Raw genomic sequence first — 14,137 nt, 5'->3', positions numbered from 1 at the left:
TGAATATCTGGCCCATTCTCCGGTTAACATCAGAATCACACCCTGGAGCAGAGTTGAATATTGTTTCTAGTTTGTTACTTAGGCCTGCTTGTTTAGATAAGCTGAAGGATCTCAATCTTTTTTATGCCTTTAGGTAGTCCTGGATTGTACTAATCCCTTTAGGTCCAGTGAAGAATAGAAACAAGAACAGAATGGACTCCACTCTGCTGATCACTTCAGTGAAGGTTCTTTTGCCCAGAGTGTGTAGAGAGGGTAAAGAGTCTGCCCACAAGAGAAGATGCCTGATCTGGGCCTACTCTTATTGGCGTAACAGAATGAGACAGAGAAAAGGTTGCTAGGAGACACACTGGGTAACATGAAGGGGATAAATGATGCTGGGATGAGGTGGGTGGAGAGGTTTCACACTTCACTTCTTTTAGGAGTAGATGTTGGTGGGATGTCATTCGGGAGGTGGTCACTGTGGCGGGTACCAGTTTCCTTTTTTCAGGGAACTTCGCCACCATTTGGGTTCATCTTGCACTATTGGACCCTGTAACAGGGAATGTGAAATAATGTAGCACACAGGGCAACAGCTCTTAACCTAGTTTGGCCTGCAGACCTCTCTGAGAATCTGAGGAAAGCTAGGAACTGCTTGTAAAAACAAACGAACTGTAAATAAATACACACAAGCACATTTGCACTCATTTTCCTGGAAAGCACAGACTTTGAATTTGAACTCCGAATTAGGAAGAATGCTTGCCTCGAATGCCTTGCAAAGTAACTGCCCTCCTCCGTTTAGCAGCACGGGAAATCCTGAAAGACAGTGAGTGAACTTGGCCGGTGTCAAGTGCCTTCGATTCTCTCTCACTCCTTTTACTTTTTCTCTACCTTTTTCAGACAAGTACTAGGGAGGAACTGCACTACAGAATTTGGGGAGCCAACGTTAAAACGTGCCTTTTGTAAAACCAGTTGTCTTGGCGTGTGAGAGTTTCTTCAGTGAAATAGAGTCACCCAGCAGGTCAAAAGTCCGATTTTGTTGTTACTGCCTTGGGCCTGGCGAGCTCTGTGAAGCTCCTATCGGATCTACTCATCCAAGTTCAGGGTGTCTGTTTCTAAGGCCGTCTTTCAACGTGGGAGCCGCCCGACAGAGAGCTCTGGGCTGGGCTGTGTTTTCACTCTTAAACTGTGTAACTCGCAGACACTTGTCTTAGAGAACCAGACTTAGCTTACGCCAAAGACATCTCTGGGTGCTCCTCTGGGTGCTTATAGGTTTCTAGCAGTGTGGCCACAGAGATTTTGTGAACACAGATTTTGTTCTTCTTTATCACTGGAGGGGCTTTGCTCTTGGAAAAGGGGGATGTAGGGAAGAAAAGGACAAACCCAAGCTAGGGACACAGACTGGAAAATCTGCCAGATCTGCCTGTGAATTCACACCCAAACCCCTCGGAGACCTTGTTCTGTTTCTAAATGCTCTGAGCCTGGAAGGTGCTCTGGCGGGAACGGAGGAGACCCATTTTCTGAGCGTTTGCATTTTCTAAATTCTCACTCAAATGGCATCTGTGTAGACAATGGAATCAATCTCTTTGGAAACCAAATTTCAAGTTTCAAAGCCCTAATTGTCTACATCTGTGTAAATTCCAGAATGTAGTGGTGCCAGAAACGAGGTGCTGGGGGTTCAACACAGGACATAGTCTTGGATACAAAACTATTATCAGGCAATTCCCACGTGCTTCTCCCCCTTTTTCTATTTGCAGCTCCCCAGCACACATTCCTCTCCTCTCCTCTTGCTCACCAACATCACCTCCTCCTGATAAACAGCTGAATAAAATTCCGGTAGTACTGATTCTAGTACATGTTTGTTCCTTTGAAAAAAGTTTAAAAAGTGTAGACCCGACAATTTAGGAACGTTTTATACTTTTTCAACACAGGCTCCGCTGTACCTGTGGGCAAAGTTAAAACAGTTCACACGCACACACACACTCCAAATCTAGGACATGGAACTAACTGGATCTCCGTACGGCACGCTAGGTCATTTTCAGTCTTTATTTCTTTGAATTCCCGCTTCAGGGTTTAGCATCATTAAAACTGCCAAGGAATCCTGGGAGACACCAAACATGATTAGAAAGCAAGTTTAGTGCTTGACTATGAGTGGGAGGAAAGAAGGAGAAGCCTGGGGGGAAAGGAATCAGGACTTGTGACAGGATTAGGAGATAATCTCCTTTGGGGAGAGGATTAGGAAAAGGTCTGACAGAGAGTCTGGGATTTCTTAGGTATGCAAGAGAAGTCAGGCTCAGCTGAAACATATTTGCTGTTGTTTTGTCCTCCCAAACACAGGAGGTTTTCTGAACTAGGTACAAGAGAAGGGGACTGTGATATAGATGTCAAGGTGGTGCGTTGTAAATGTTCGGTAGGTAATTTAAGTGGTTGTTAGAGGGACCAGCCTCTGTTTAACAAATGGAAGAACACTGTTTGCTAATTTCCCAATAGCCTTGGGGTCTTTTTACTAAGAAGTAGTGGGTTCATGATTCATTCACCAAATATTTCGCCTAGTCACTGTGCTAGATACTGGGTATAAAGTGAAAAATAAAGAATTGGTTACCTGCTTTGTAAAAGTTTTGGTCCTGTGAGGACATTAGAGAGTGGAAGAAAGGTTTGAGACTTCCAGTATTGCTGGCTGTAAATTTCTAATGGTGCAGACGGACCAAGAGGCTTCCCTCTGTGGACTGCAGTTAACTTTGGAACGCAAACTGACATGCAGCTAGAAAGAAGAAAGATGCTAGTACAATGGGGGGACAGAATGCGTGGGGGTGGAGCAGGCCTGGGCTCAGCTCCCCAGGCACAGATGAGTTTTCCTGCAATCTAGCCGGACAGGCCTTTTCAAATCTCAGTTTATCTATGTATCCACATTTAGGACCTCAGCATTTAAGGGGTGCTTCTGAATAAAAGGCACTTTCACAGGTAAGTGCCTTTAACCGATGGCGATTCAAAGACAAAGACAAATCAGTTTCTGCTCTCAAGGAGCCCACAGTCTCGTTGGGCCACATCGCTTTGAAGGCATTTGATGAGACATTAAATTCGAAGTGAGAACCGACCATTTCTGAGCACTTGGAACACTTCACACAACTGATGACTTTGGAAGGGGCTCTGGAGGACGAACAGATTCGAATCTAGAGTGAAGTGACGGAATGACAATGTAGACTTAGGGGTGCAAAATACACGTAAATCCAGCGATTTGACAGTGTCAGGCATTTTGGGGGGAATGGCTCATACTTGGCATAGCTCAGCAGGTTTGTCAAATGAGGACAAGCATGCCTTGGTGGGTCGCTGGGGAGATGAAACTGATTCGTGCAAAGTGCTTGCACAGGGCTCGGCACTTTAGAAGTGGTCAGTAAATGTTAGCTACTATTTACTTGTTGGCTCATTTTTTCCAGTTGAATCAACCATATTGGTAATTGTGGCCATGTCACAAACAGATCACATTTCTATGACACTCTGAAACATCCCATGAAGCCCTTCAAATTAAAAAATAAAAAGACTGCTACTGAAGAAGCTGTGGCCTCAAACTCCAGACTTATTTTTCAGTCTGGATCACCTGTTAATCTCAATAATGTCATAAACAGCCACTGAAGGTCTCAGTCTGGCAGCTTGGGTGTCACGCTGGGTGTACCCATGTTCTTCCCCCTCCCCCATCAATTAGCTGACTTGGCCCTGAACATCCCAGCCCCTTCTTCTCTTTCCCCACTCTCACACAGCTTCGACACCTCCGCATGGGCTTTAAGAGAATTCTAGTAAAATATACGTATTATATTTTGTCGTGTTTCATGAGCACCCATGTTTTTGTGAATATTATACATGGGATTATTATATCCAGTATTGTATCCATGGAATGTAATCATTATACCCATGTATAATGCACATCCTTATTTTTCCCTAAACAATTTGGGCAAAGCTGTGCACATTATACACGGCAAAATATGGTAGCATGAATTTTGCCATTTTAACCATTTTTAAGAGTAAAATTCAATCACATTAAGTACACTCAAAATTCTGTGTAACTGTCACCACTACCTATTTTCAAGGTGTTTTCAGCCCTTCAAACAGCAACTCTGTAGCCATTAGGCAATAACTTCCCCAGTTTCTCTGCTCCCAGTAACCTCTATTCTGCTGACTCTATGAATTTGGCTATTCTAGATACCTCAGTAAGTGGGCCCATGCATGTGTCATGCTTATTTCACTTAACAATGTTTTAAGGTACATCCACATTGTAGTGTGTATTAGAACTTTGTTCCTTTTTAAAGCTGAGTAATATGTCATTGTATGGAATATCTCTATTTCTGTATCTACATCTATCTATCTTTACATCTATATATCAGTCACATTTGATTTTTTTATTCATTCATTGATGGACACTTTCTCCCAGCTTTATTGGGGTATTATAACCTATGTACACTTTAGGTGTACAACGTGATGATTTGACACACATAAGTATTATGAAATGGTTACCACAATCAGATCAGTTAACACCTCCAACCTGTCATATAATTACCATTTTTATGGTGATAACATTTAAGATTTACTGTCTTAACAACTTTCAAGCATTGTCAGTTATAATTACTATGCTGTACATTACACCCCTAGAATAAATTCATCTTATAGTCTGTACCCTTTGGCTAACATTCTTTTATTATTTTTAACCCCCAGTTCTGGCAAATACCATTCTATTCTTTATTTCTATGCATTCCACATTTTTAGATTCTACATATAAATGAGATCATAAAATGTTTGTCTTTCTCTGTCTGATTTGTTTCACTCAGCATAATGCTCTTAAAGTCCATCCATGTTGTCTCAAAAGGCAAATATTTTTTCTATTATATGGCTGAATAGTATTTCATTATATATATGATGTATAATTTATATAGATAAATTTGATGTGAGGATAAATATGATGATATATATAGCTTACATTAGTGTTTGATCCATATTAAATGCTCAATACATGTTAGTTTTATAGTAGGATCAGTTATGGTAGTTTGGGATGCAGTGAGAAATGAGACTGGGAGGTAGATTCCTGCCATTCTGTGAAGGACCTTAGATGTTGAGAAAAGGAATGTAGACCTTGTTTTGTTGGCAGAGGGAATTATTAGAATTACTGGGAAGAAAAACTTGTTTGAGATAGGACAGGCTGGTGTGGATGAGAAAGATGGACAAAGAGATGGGCAGTTGTAAGCATGGGCAGTAGCTCTAACTGAAAATGAGTGTCTGGAGTAGGATAATGACAGTGACAGAGCATGGCCAAAGAACATATGCATTCAAAGAAAGCCATGTATTCCAGATGCATTTTTCAGAGAGCATTTATAGGTCTTGACAACTGTGTCATGTAGATAATAAAGAAGACACGCTGGATTTGAGGTGTCTTTGTGACACCTGTAGGTAGACACCCAGAAGTCTGGATTTTGGACAAGAGGTCAGGTTGAAAAATGTAGCATACTGCCTCTCAGCTCCAAACCTATCCCTCTTTACCTTGCTTTCTGATACTCGGGATGGACCCTGCAGACATTTTTCCTGGCCAACAGCTCAGCTACAGTGTTAGATTTCAACAATAGAGGGCACTGCATCTTTTAACTAATATCTTAACTTACAAAATTCCAGCCATTTTTCTCCTGGAGTGCTATTTTATGAATATGAATCTAAGATGCTTAGATTCACCTATGAACTGCCAATAAATCTAAGATTTGCTTGAGTTCCAGTACAATCATGAAAAGCCACTTTCAACATTATCCCTGAAGCCAAGGTCAGTAGCCCCAGGCATTAAAAATAAAGCAACTTTTTAGTATACTTGAAAAACTACTCACACAACAGTGTCCAGATAAGATAATTCTTCTTTTGAGTTCAGGTCAGATCATTGAAATATGGGCAGGTTTAAAAGCTTGCCTAATAAAGAGATGTTAAGCTCTTGGGTAACATTTAAGGACCCTTAGTTAATGAAGATCTGCCGTTGAAATCATAGGGTTGATTCTGAGAAAGATGTACCTCTCTGACCCTGGACAAGATTGCGGCAAAATCCCCGAGACACATGATAATTTTTGAGCTTTTAAAGTTTTTCAGAGAAGTAGATTCTCTTGAACTTATTCTTGAGTTTAATAGCCATCCTTCTAAGGAAGGTCAGCAAATTGCCCTTATTTGCAAGTAAGGTAATTCAGGGTCTGAGTTTTTAATTGTAAATCTCATCACTGTTAAGCATAGTCAGCATATCAGAAGAGGTCCACTGATTTTTTTTCAGGGAAAAATGTGGACATGTCAAGTGACATTTCGGGATACTACACGGCCATGTGACATTTATGAGACCTTTCATGGTATAACTACCCTGAGATTTTTTCTGTGGGACTGACGTTATGAAGCCATATCATTTCCATTTAGTAAAGAACACAGTAGTGATAAAATATCTTTCCACCCTCCTTCTTCCCTCCACAAAATCAAACACACAGGAAGGAGAGATAGTGAGCTGTGAAAGTCTAGCCTTAACATTCTGAGTCACATTGACCAGCATGCCCTCTTTCTGTCCCGAAGCAAGGGAAATCCATGCAAAACGAATGGGGAAAACAAATGACTATTTCCTATGAAAAAGCAAATGCACTGCCTCTGAACCTGTGACAATAGAAATTCCACCCTGGAGTCCCACCTTACGTAAAAATAAGTGTAATAATTTCAAAGTGCTTGAATGCTCTGGTTGGCTTTTTGAACAATAATCTCACATTGACTTCTGATCTAAGCATTTTACACAATTTCTTCTTCTCCAATTCTTAACTGTGAAAGTAGTTCATCACGGCCAGACTCAATGGGTGAATAGTTCTGAGAATGAAGTGATTGGGGTCTGATGGGATTGTGATATAAATGGTAGTTGCCAAAAGCAAGAGTTATTCTTTCTGTGGGAGAGAGGGAGACTTTATGTTTCCCTGAAAATACAGCAGAACAAGACAAAAAAAAAGTGGGACAGAAGAGGTCTTAAGGAAAGTCAACATTGGTCTAGTTCTTGTGTAGTGAATCTGGGTATAAGTACAAGCTAAACAGCCAGTCCGGGCTGGTTCAAGTTACCTGACACCCTACAAACTTTGAGAGGCCAAGGGCTGTGTTCTGTGTCTGGCAGGGTCCTACAGTGTTACTTCAAGCCAGTGAGGCTTCTTGGGGAGAAGCCATGCCTTAATTAGTTCTGTAGCTCCAGCTCCCGGCATAGATGTTGGTGTATAATGTAATCGTCAGCTCGGGCTGCCACAGCAAAATGCCATTGACTGGGTGGGTGACGTAACGGAAACTTCCTTCTCACTTCTGGAGGTCAGAAGTCCACCATTGAAGTACCAACAGGTTTGGTTTCCTCTGAGGCCTCTCTCCTTGGCTTTAAGATTTCGGCCTTGTCACTGTGTCCTCACATGGCTTGTTTTCTGTGTACGCACATGCCTGATGTCTCTTCTTTTTATTAGGAAAACTCCAGTCCTGCTGGCCAAGGGCCCCATTTTTATGACGCTCTTCAATGTTACCTCCTTAGAGGCCTTCTGTCCAAGTATGGTTACATTGTTGAAAGGTTTGAGCTTCAACGCACAAATTTTGGGTTGACACAAGCCTATAATATATAATAGTCAATAATTACCTTTTAAATAAAGAAAAATGTTCACTATTTTTCTAGGTAGTTTCTCTGCTGATGAATGAGAGGGGTCACAAAAACAGCTATTTATTATTATGCTTGGAATTTATTTTAGGGCTTTACAAAGACACTTCACCAAGCACTGGATTTTTCAAATGATTCTAAGAGAATTTATTGCTCAGTCCTTTTGTGGGATATGTTGAACATCCCTTCTCTGGTACTACACACATACCAGGCCTATTTGGGAGATCGCTAGAGTCGCAAAGCCACTAGCTCACCTCATCTCCCAAACCCCTCACCCAAGTCCTGACTCACCTCCGCTTATTGCTAGGATTAGGTCATGGGCAAAGCTCCAGCAATGGCTTTGGAGCCACAAGGAGTCCTCCAGCTGAATGTGGTCCTTGTCTGCTTAATATGTTGAGCCTGGTCTTAATTTTTTTCCATTGAAGGTTGTCAGTATCATTTTCCGTAAGTGATTTTTAACTTCTTTTGGGTCACAGACTGTCTTAGAAAAATCTGATGAAATCTATGGACTCTCCAGAAAAATGTTCAAATATAAAGATGCAAAGTATTCTTGCTTTATATATCCGGTGGCCCGTAAACAGTGTTTCATGTGTTAGTTACACATGTCGCTTTTTTCCCCATCCTTCCTTCGACATGCAGACCCACACGAGTTTAGGATTTGTGCTTTGGGATACACGATGTGATACCTTCCCTATACCCATGGACATTGGTAAACAAGAAAATGGCTGTAGTTTTTGCTTAAAAAATAAAAATAAAAGCTGAGAAGTATCTATGCAAAAACAATTATCCTTTTCAACCACTGCCTCCGGTATGATTTAGGTAAAGTGTTGCATCTTCCATCATTTGTAATGCAAATCAGGGTTTCCATAGCAGTAAATAATAGTACCCAACGTTTAATGGAGAGCTTGCCCTCTGCTGTGTAAAGCTTTCCATAAATCAGTTCATTGAATCCTCACAGCAACTCTATGAGGTTCAACTCTTATATTCTTATTCTGCAGTGAGGAAACCCAGGTGTATTAGCTTTCTGTATCTGCTGTAACAAATCAGCACAAACCTGGAGGCTTGAAGCCAATGAAAGGTATTTCCTTCACAGTTTTGGAGGCCAGAGTCCAAAATCAGGGTGTTGGCTAGGCTGCGCTCCCTTTGAAGACTCCGAGGGAAATTCCATTCTGTGCTTCTTTCAGCTTCTCCTTAGCTAGCGGTCAGTCACTCCAGTCTCTGCCTCAGTCTTCACGTGGCCTTCTCCTCTTCTCTTTGCATTTCTTCTGTGTCTCTTACGAGGAATCTTATCACAGGACTTAGGGTCCACCTAGATAGTTCAGGATGATCTCATTTTGAAGCTATTAACTCCATCAGCAAAGACCCCCCCCCCGCCTTTTTTTTCAAATGAAGTAATTTCCACAGGCTCTGGAAATTATGATGTGGATAAATCTTTTTGCTGGCCATCATTCAACTTGCTACCCGAGGCATAGTCAGGTTATAGTACATCAGTGGTGAATCTGGGATTCTGACTCTTATGCTGGGGCCTTAAGACCCTGTAAAAACCTCACACTTGATAACTGTTGACTTCAGAACCTCTTCTGGGATTACTCTCGGTCAGAGGGAGAATGGTACCATGTGCTAACTGGCCACTTGCTGAGAGAGCTGGGCCGTTACGTATCCGTCCTAGTTCTAGAGGAACTATGAAACTGACTCATGCAAAAAAATAGAGAGTCTGAAGCCAGGACAATAGAGCCAAATATCGCTTCAGGCACAGAGTGTCANGGTGAATCTGGGATTCTGACTCTTATGCTGGGGCCTTAAGACCCTGTAAAAACCTCACACTTGATAACTGTTGACTTCAGAACCTCTTCTGGGATTACTCTCTGTCAGAGGGAGAATGGTACCATGTGCTAACTGGCCACTTGCTGAGAGAGCTGGGCCGTTACGTATCCGTCCTAGTTCTAGAGGAACTATGAAACTGACTCATGCAAAGAAATAGAGAGTCTGAAGCCAGGACAATAGAGCCAAATATTGCTTCAGGCACAGAGTGCCAAGATCTAGTGCCCCTCCTTGCTTTCTCCGGTAAGGTGCTCCATGGGAATCAAGCCAGGGGGCAGAAGAGAAAGGACTTGGGAGAGTCTCAGAAGCCTGCTAGGCTGCAGCTGGGACCTGCTTGGGCAGAAGGGCAGTGTTCCTGTGGAAATATTTGGCAAAAGTATCGTGCATATTGAAAGAAGTTAAAGAACATAAATAAATGGAAGCAAAGACATCCTGTGTTCATATATTGGAAGACAATCTTGTTAAGATAGTAATACTACCTAAAGCAATCTGTAGTTCATCCTTATCAAAATCTCAATAATATTTTTGAAAAAGAAGAAAAAAATAATTCTTAAATTCACATGAATTCTCAAGAGATCTTGATTAGCCAACACAATTTTGGGGGAAAAAAAGAACAAAGTTGGAGAACACACACTTTCTGATTTTAAAACTTACCCTAATGCTATGGTAATCAAAATAGTTGGTCCAAACCAATGGAATAGAGAGCTCACAAATACACCCACCCGTATAAGGTCAAATGCTTTTCATTTTTCAGAAAGGTGGCAAGATCATTCATCGGGAAAAAAGAGTCTTTTCAACAAATGGTTTTGGGAAAACTGAATATCCACATGCAAAAGAATAAAGTTAGCCCTGCCTGGTGTAGCTCAGTGGATTGAGCGTGGGCCTGTGAACCACACGATTGTGGTTCGATTCCCAGTCAGGGCACATGCCTAGGTTGCAGGCCAGTTCCCGGCAGGGGATACACAAGAGGCAACCATACTTTGATATTTCTCTCCCTCTCTCCTTCCCTTCCCCTCTAAAGATAAATAAATAAAATCTTAAAAAAAGAATAAAGTTAGACCCTTACTTTACATCATGTACAAAACTTAACTTGAAATGCATTGAAGACCTGAATGTAAAAGCTAAAACGAAAGGACTTGTAGAAGAAACCATAAGAGAAGAACGTCATGGCATTGGATTTGACAGTGATCCTTGGATGTGACACCAAAAGCTGAAGAAAAGATTATCAGTGATCGTCATTAAAATGAAAAAGGTTTGTGTATCAAAGAACACTCTGAGCAGTGTATAAGGTACATAAGAAGATGAAATATTTGCAAACCATATATCTTATAAGGGATTAATATCCAGAATATATACAGAGCTCCTAAAACTTAACAACAACAAAAAAGCAAACAATCTAACCCAGAAATGGGCCAAAGACAGACGCTTCTCCAGAGAAGACCCACGAATGGCCTATAAGCACATGGAATGAAGTTCACCATCACTAATGATTAGGGGAATGCGAATCAAAACCAGGAATATCGAAATATTCCTTTACATCCATTAGGATTGTTATAAAACAAAACAGAAAACAGTAAGTCTTGGTGAGGGTGTGGAGAAACTGGAACCTTTGGGTATCGCTGGTGGGAATACAGAATGCACAGCAGTGGTGGACAACAGCATGGCAGTGCCTAAGAAATTAAACATAGGATTGCCATGTCATTTACAATTCTATTTTGGGGTATACACACAAAATGATTGAGAGTAAAGGCTTGAACATTTATTTGCGTTCATAGCAACATTATTCACAATACCCAAAACATGGAAATGAGCCAAATATCCATTAATGAATTAGTGGATAAAATGTTGGGTATATATATAATGGGATATTATTCAGAATTAAAAATGGATAAACTTCTTATACGTGCTGTAACATAGATGAACCCTGAAGACATGCTAAGTGAAATAAGCCAGACCTGCAAGTACAGACATTGTATGATTCTACTTGCATGAGGTACCTGCAACAGTCAGATTCATAGAAACAGAAAAAAGAACAGAGGTTACCAGAGGCTAAGGGGAGGGGGGTAGGGAATTACGTAATGGGTACAGAGTTCCAGCTTAGGGTGCTGAGAGGTTCTGGAGATGGATGTTGGTGACAGTTACATAAAAACATAAATGTGCTTAATGCCACTAAATTGTACACTTAAAATCGTTAAAAAGGTGAATTTTATGTTATGATTATTTTACCATAATCTGAAGAAATGCAGTGTTTATTCAGTGGCGATGGGGAAGTTGCATTTGCTCTCTGTAAATCCATAAAGGAGAAGCAGCCGGGCTGTGGGGTCTGGAGGGGGTCAGTGGCTCATCCAAGGCAGGACCTAACTGCTTTGCATTGGAATAGGTCTTAGAGGATACTTGTCTCAACAGAGCTTCTGAGTAAACCCAATTTTCTCAATGTATTTAGACTATTACATCTCACACACACAATGTATTTCACCTCCATTTTGCACGTAAGCAAAAGAGTTTCAAAGATACATAGCATTATATATTCTATGATGGTGAATGCCTGTGTTAGGGGAGAGAACTGTCTGGAAATTCCCCCAAAGGACTGGGATTACTTCCGAGGACAGAGAGGAAGTTAAAAACAGATCCAGGTAGTTGCAAGTGCTAGGTATTTTATTTTATTTTTATTCTGCCCCCTTCTAATCTTGCTTTACTTGAGATTGAATACCTTTACATTCATACTATCTTCTTTAGAAACTAAATAAGATTGTTCTGTTTAAGGTATAGCTCAAGCAGTCCCAGCCAAGCTTTCCAGCTGTGTTACCAATGTTTTTCACCAAGAAGGGCGGCTTGAAGTGTCCCTAAAACCGGAAGATACTTTAGGAAGCTGGAAGAGGCAAAATCTGTTTTTAAATTTGTAAGCAATTTTCTAATTTATTTGGAGAAGGGGAGCTACAAAGAGAGAGAAGAAAGGAGTACTTGAAAAGTGGGGGATTCTCACACACCTCTGCTCAGTGTAACCCAGGTGTAGGCCATGTACGAACTTGAATTCTTCACCCTCCCCATCATTCACTCATTTCATATGTCATGACTGAGTCTGACACTGTTGCAAGAAATTGTTTTCATACTCAGTTTTTTAAAAATTTAGTTTGCATATTCTACCCAAAGTAGTTTTTTGAAAATTGAATCTTTGAGGGGGGACAGAAAAAAAATTTTTTGGGAGAAAATATTTACTCATTTTACTTTGGCAGGGAAGAGAGTTANCAATTTTCTCAATGTATTTAGACTATTACATCTCACACACACAATGTATTTCACCTCCATTTTACACGTAAGCAAAAGAGTTTCAAAGATACATAGCATTATATATTCTATGATGGTGAATGCCTGTGTTAGGGGAGAGAACTGTCTGGAAATTCCCCCAAAGGACTGGGATTACTTCCGAGGACAGAGAGGAAGTTAAAAACAGATCCAGGTAGTTGCAAGTGCTAGGTATTTTATTTTATTTTTATTCTGCCCCCTTCTAATCTTGCTTTACTTGAGATTGAATACCTTTACATTCATACTATCTTCTTTAGAAACTAAATAAGATTGTTCTGTTTAAGGTATAGCTCAAGCAGTCCCAGCCAAGCTTTCCAGCTGTGTCACCAATGTTTTTCACCAAGAAGGGCAGCTTGAAGTGTCCCTAAAACCGGAAGATACTTTAGGAAGCTGGAAGAGGCAAAATCTGTTTTCAAATTTGTAAGCAATTTTCTAATTTATTTGGAGAAGGGGAGCTACAAAGAGAGAGAAGAAAGGAGTACTTGAAAAGTGGGGGATTCTCACACACCTCTGCTCAGTGTAACCCAGGTGTAGGCTACGTATGAACTTGAATTCTTCACCCTCCCCATCATTCGCTCATTTCATATGTCATGACTGAGTCTGATTCTGTTGCAAGAAATTGTTTTCACATTCAGTTTTTTTTTAAGTTTAGTTTGCATGTTCTACCCAAAGTGGTTTTTTGAAAATTTAATCTTTGAGGGGAGATAGAAAAAAATTTTTTCGGGAGAAAATATTTACTCATTTTACTTTGGCAGGAAAGAGAATTAAATGTAACTTTTCTTTTTCTTTGGGGTGCTTTAATTTTTAATTATCAGTAACTATGACATATATAGAATTATTATCTTTGGGTAGGTAATTTATTATTCATTTGGCTTGAGATGGGCAGAGATGGTTAAAACCACCACCACAACTCCAGTGACCCTGTGAGCCATTAATTTCGATGTGCAAGTTACAGCCAGTACCACCATCGCTGTCTGTGCTGACAGGGAACTTCTGAGGATGACTTGCCATATGCCAGACACTGAGGTAAGCACTCTACATGAATTACTACAGTTGAGCCTCCTCAACGTATTCTGTGATGGGGGACTATTGTTCTCATTTTACTGCGGAGGAAACAGAGATTAACTTGCCTGATTTCAGCACATCCAGTACATGTTGGAGCTGGAGTTTAGACAAAGGGAGGTGCCAAGGAATTTGGTAGAACTGAAGGTGTGTACTGACCTATGGAAAAGAGAGAACAATAGCCGCTTCCTATTGAACACTGTATTTGCTACATTGTGCTTTCACAATGTAGCAAACACTACATTGTGTTTTCTATGTGGTGGCATGAGCTTGTTTCAAGTTTGTGTGAATGGGGAAAGCCTAGAGGATTAG

This window comes from Sturnira hondurensis, unplaced genomic scaffold, assembly GCF_014824575.4.
Source record: "Sturnira hondurensis isolate 20B ecotype Veracruz unplaced genomic scaffold, ASM1482457v3 Scaffold0003693, whole genome shotgun sequence".
In the NCBI taxonomy this organism is placed as follows: domain Eukaryota; kingdom Metazoa; phylum Chordata; class Mammalia; order Chiroptera; family Phyllostomidae; genus Sturnira; species Sturnira hondurensis.
This window is presented reverse-complemented; position numbering follows the sequence as displayed.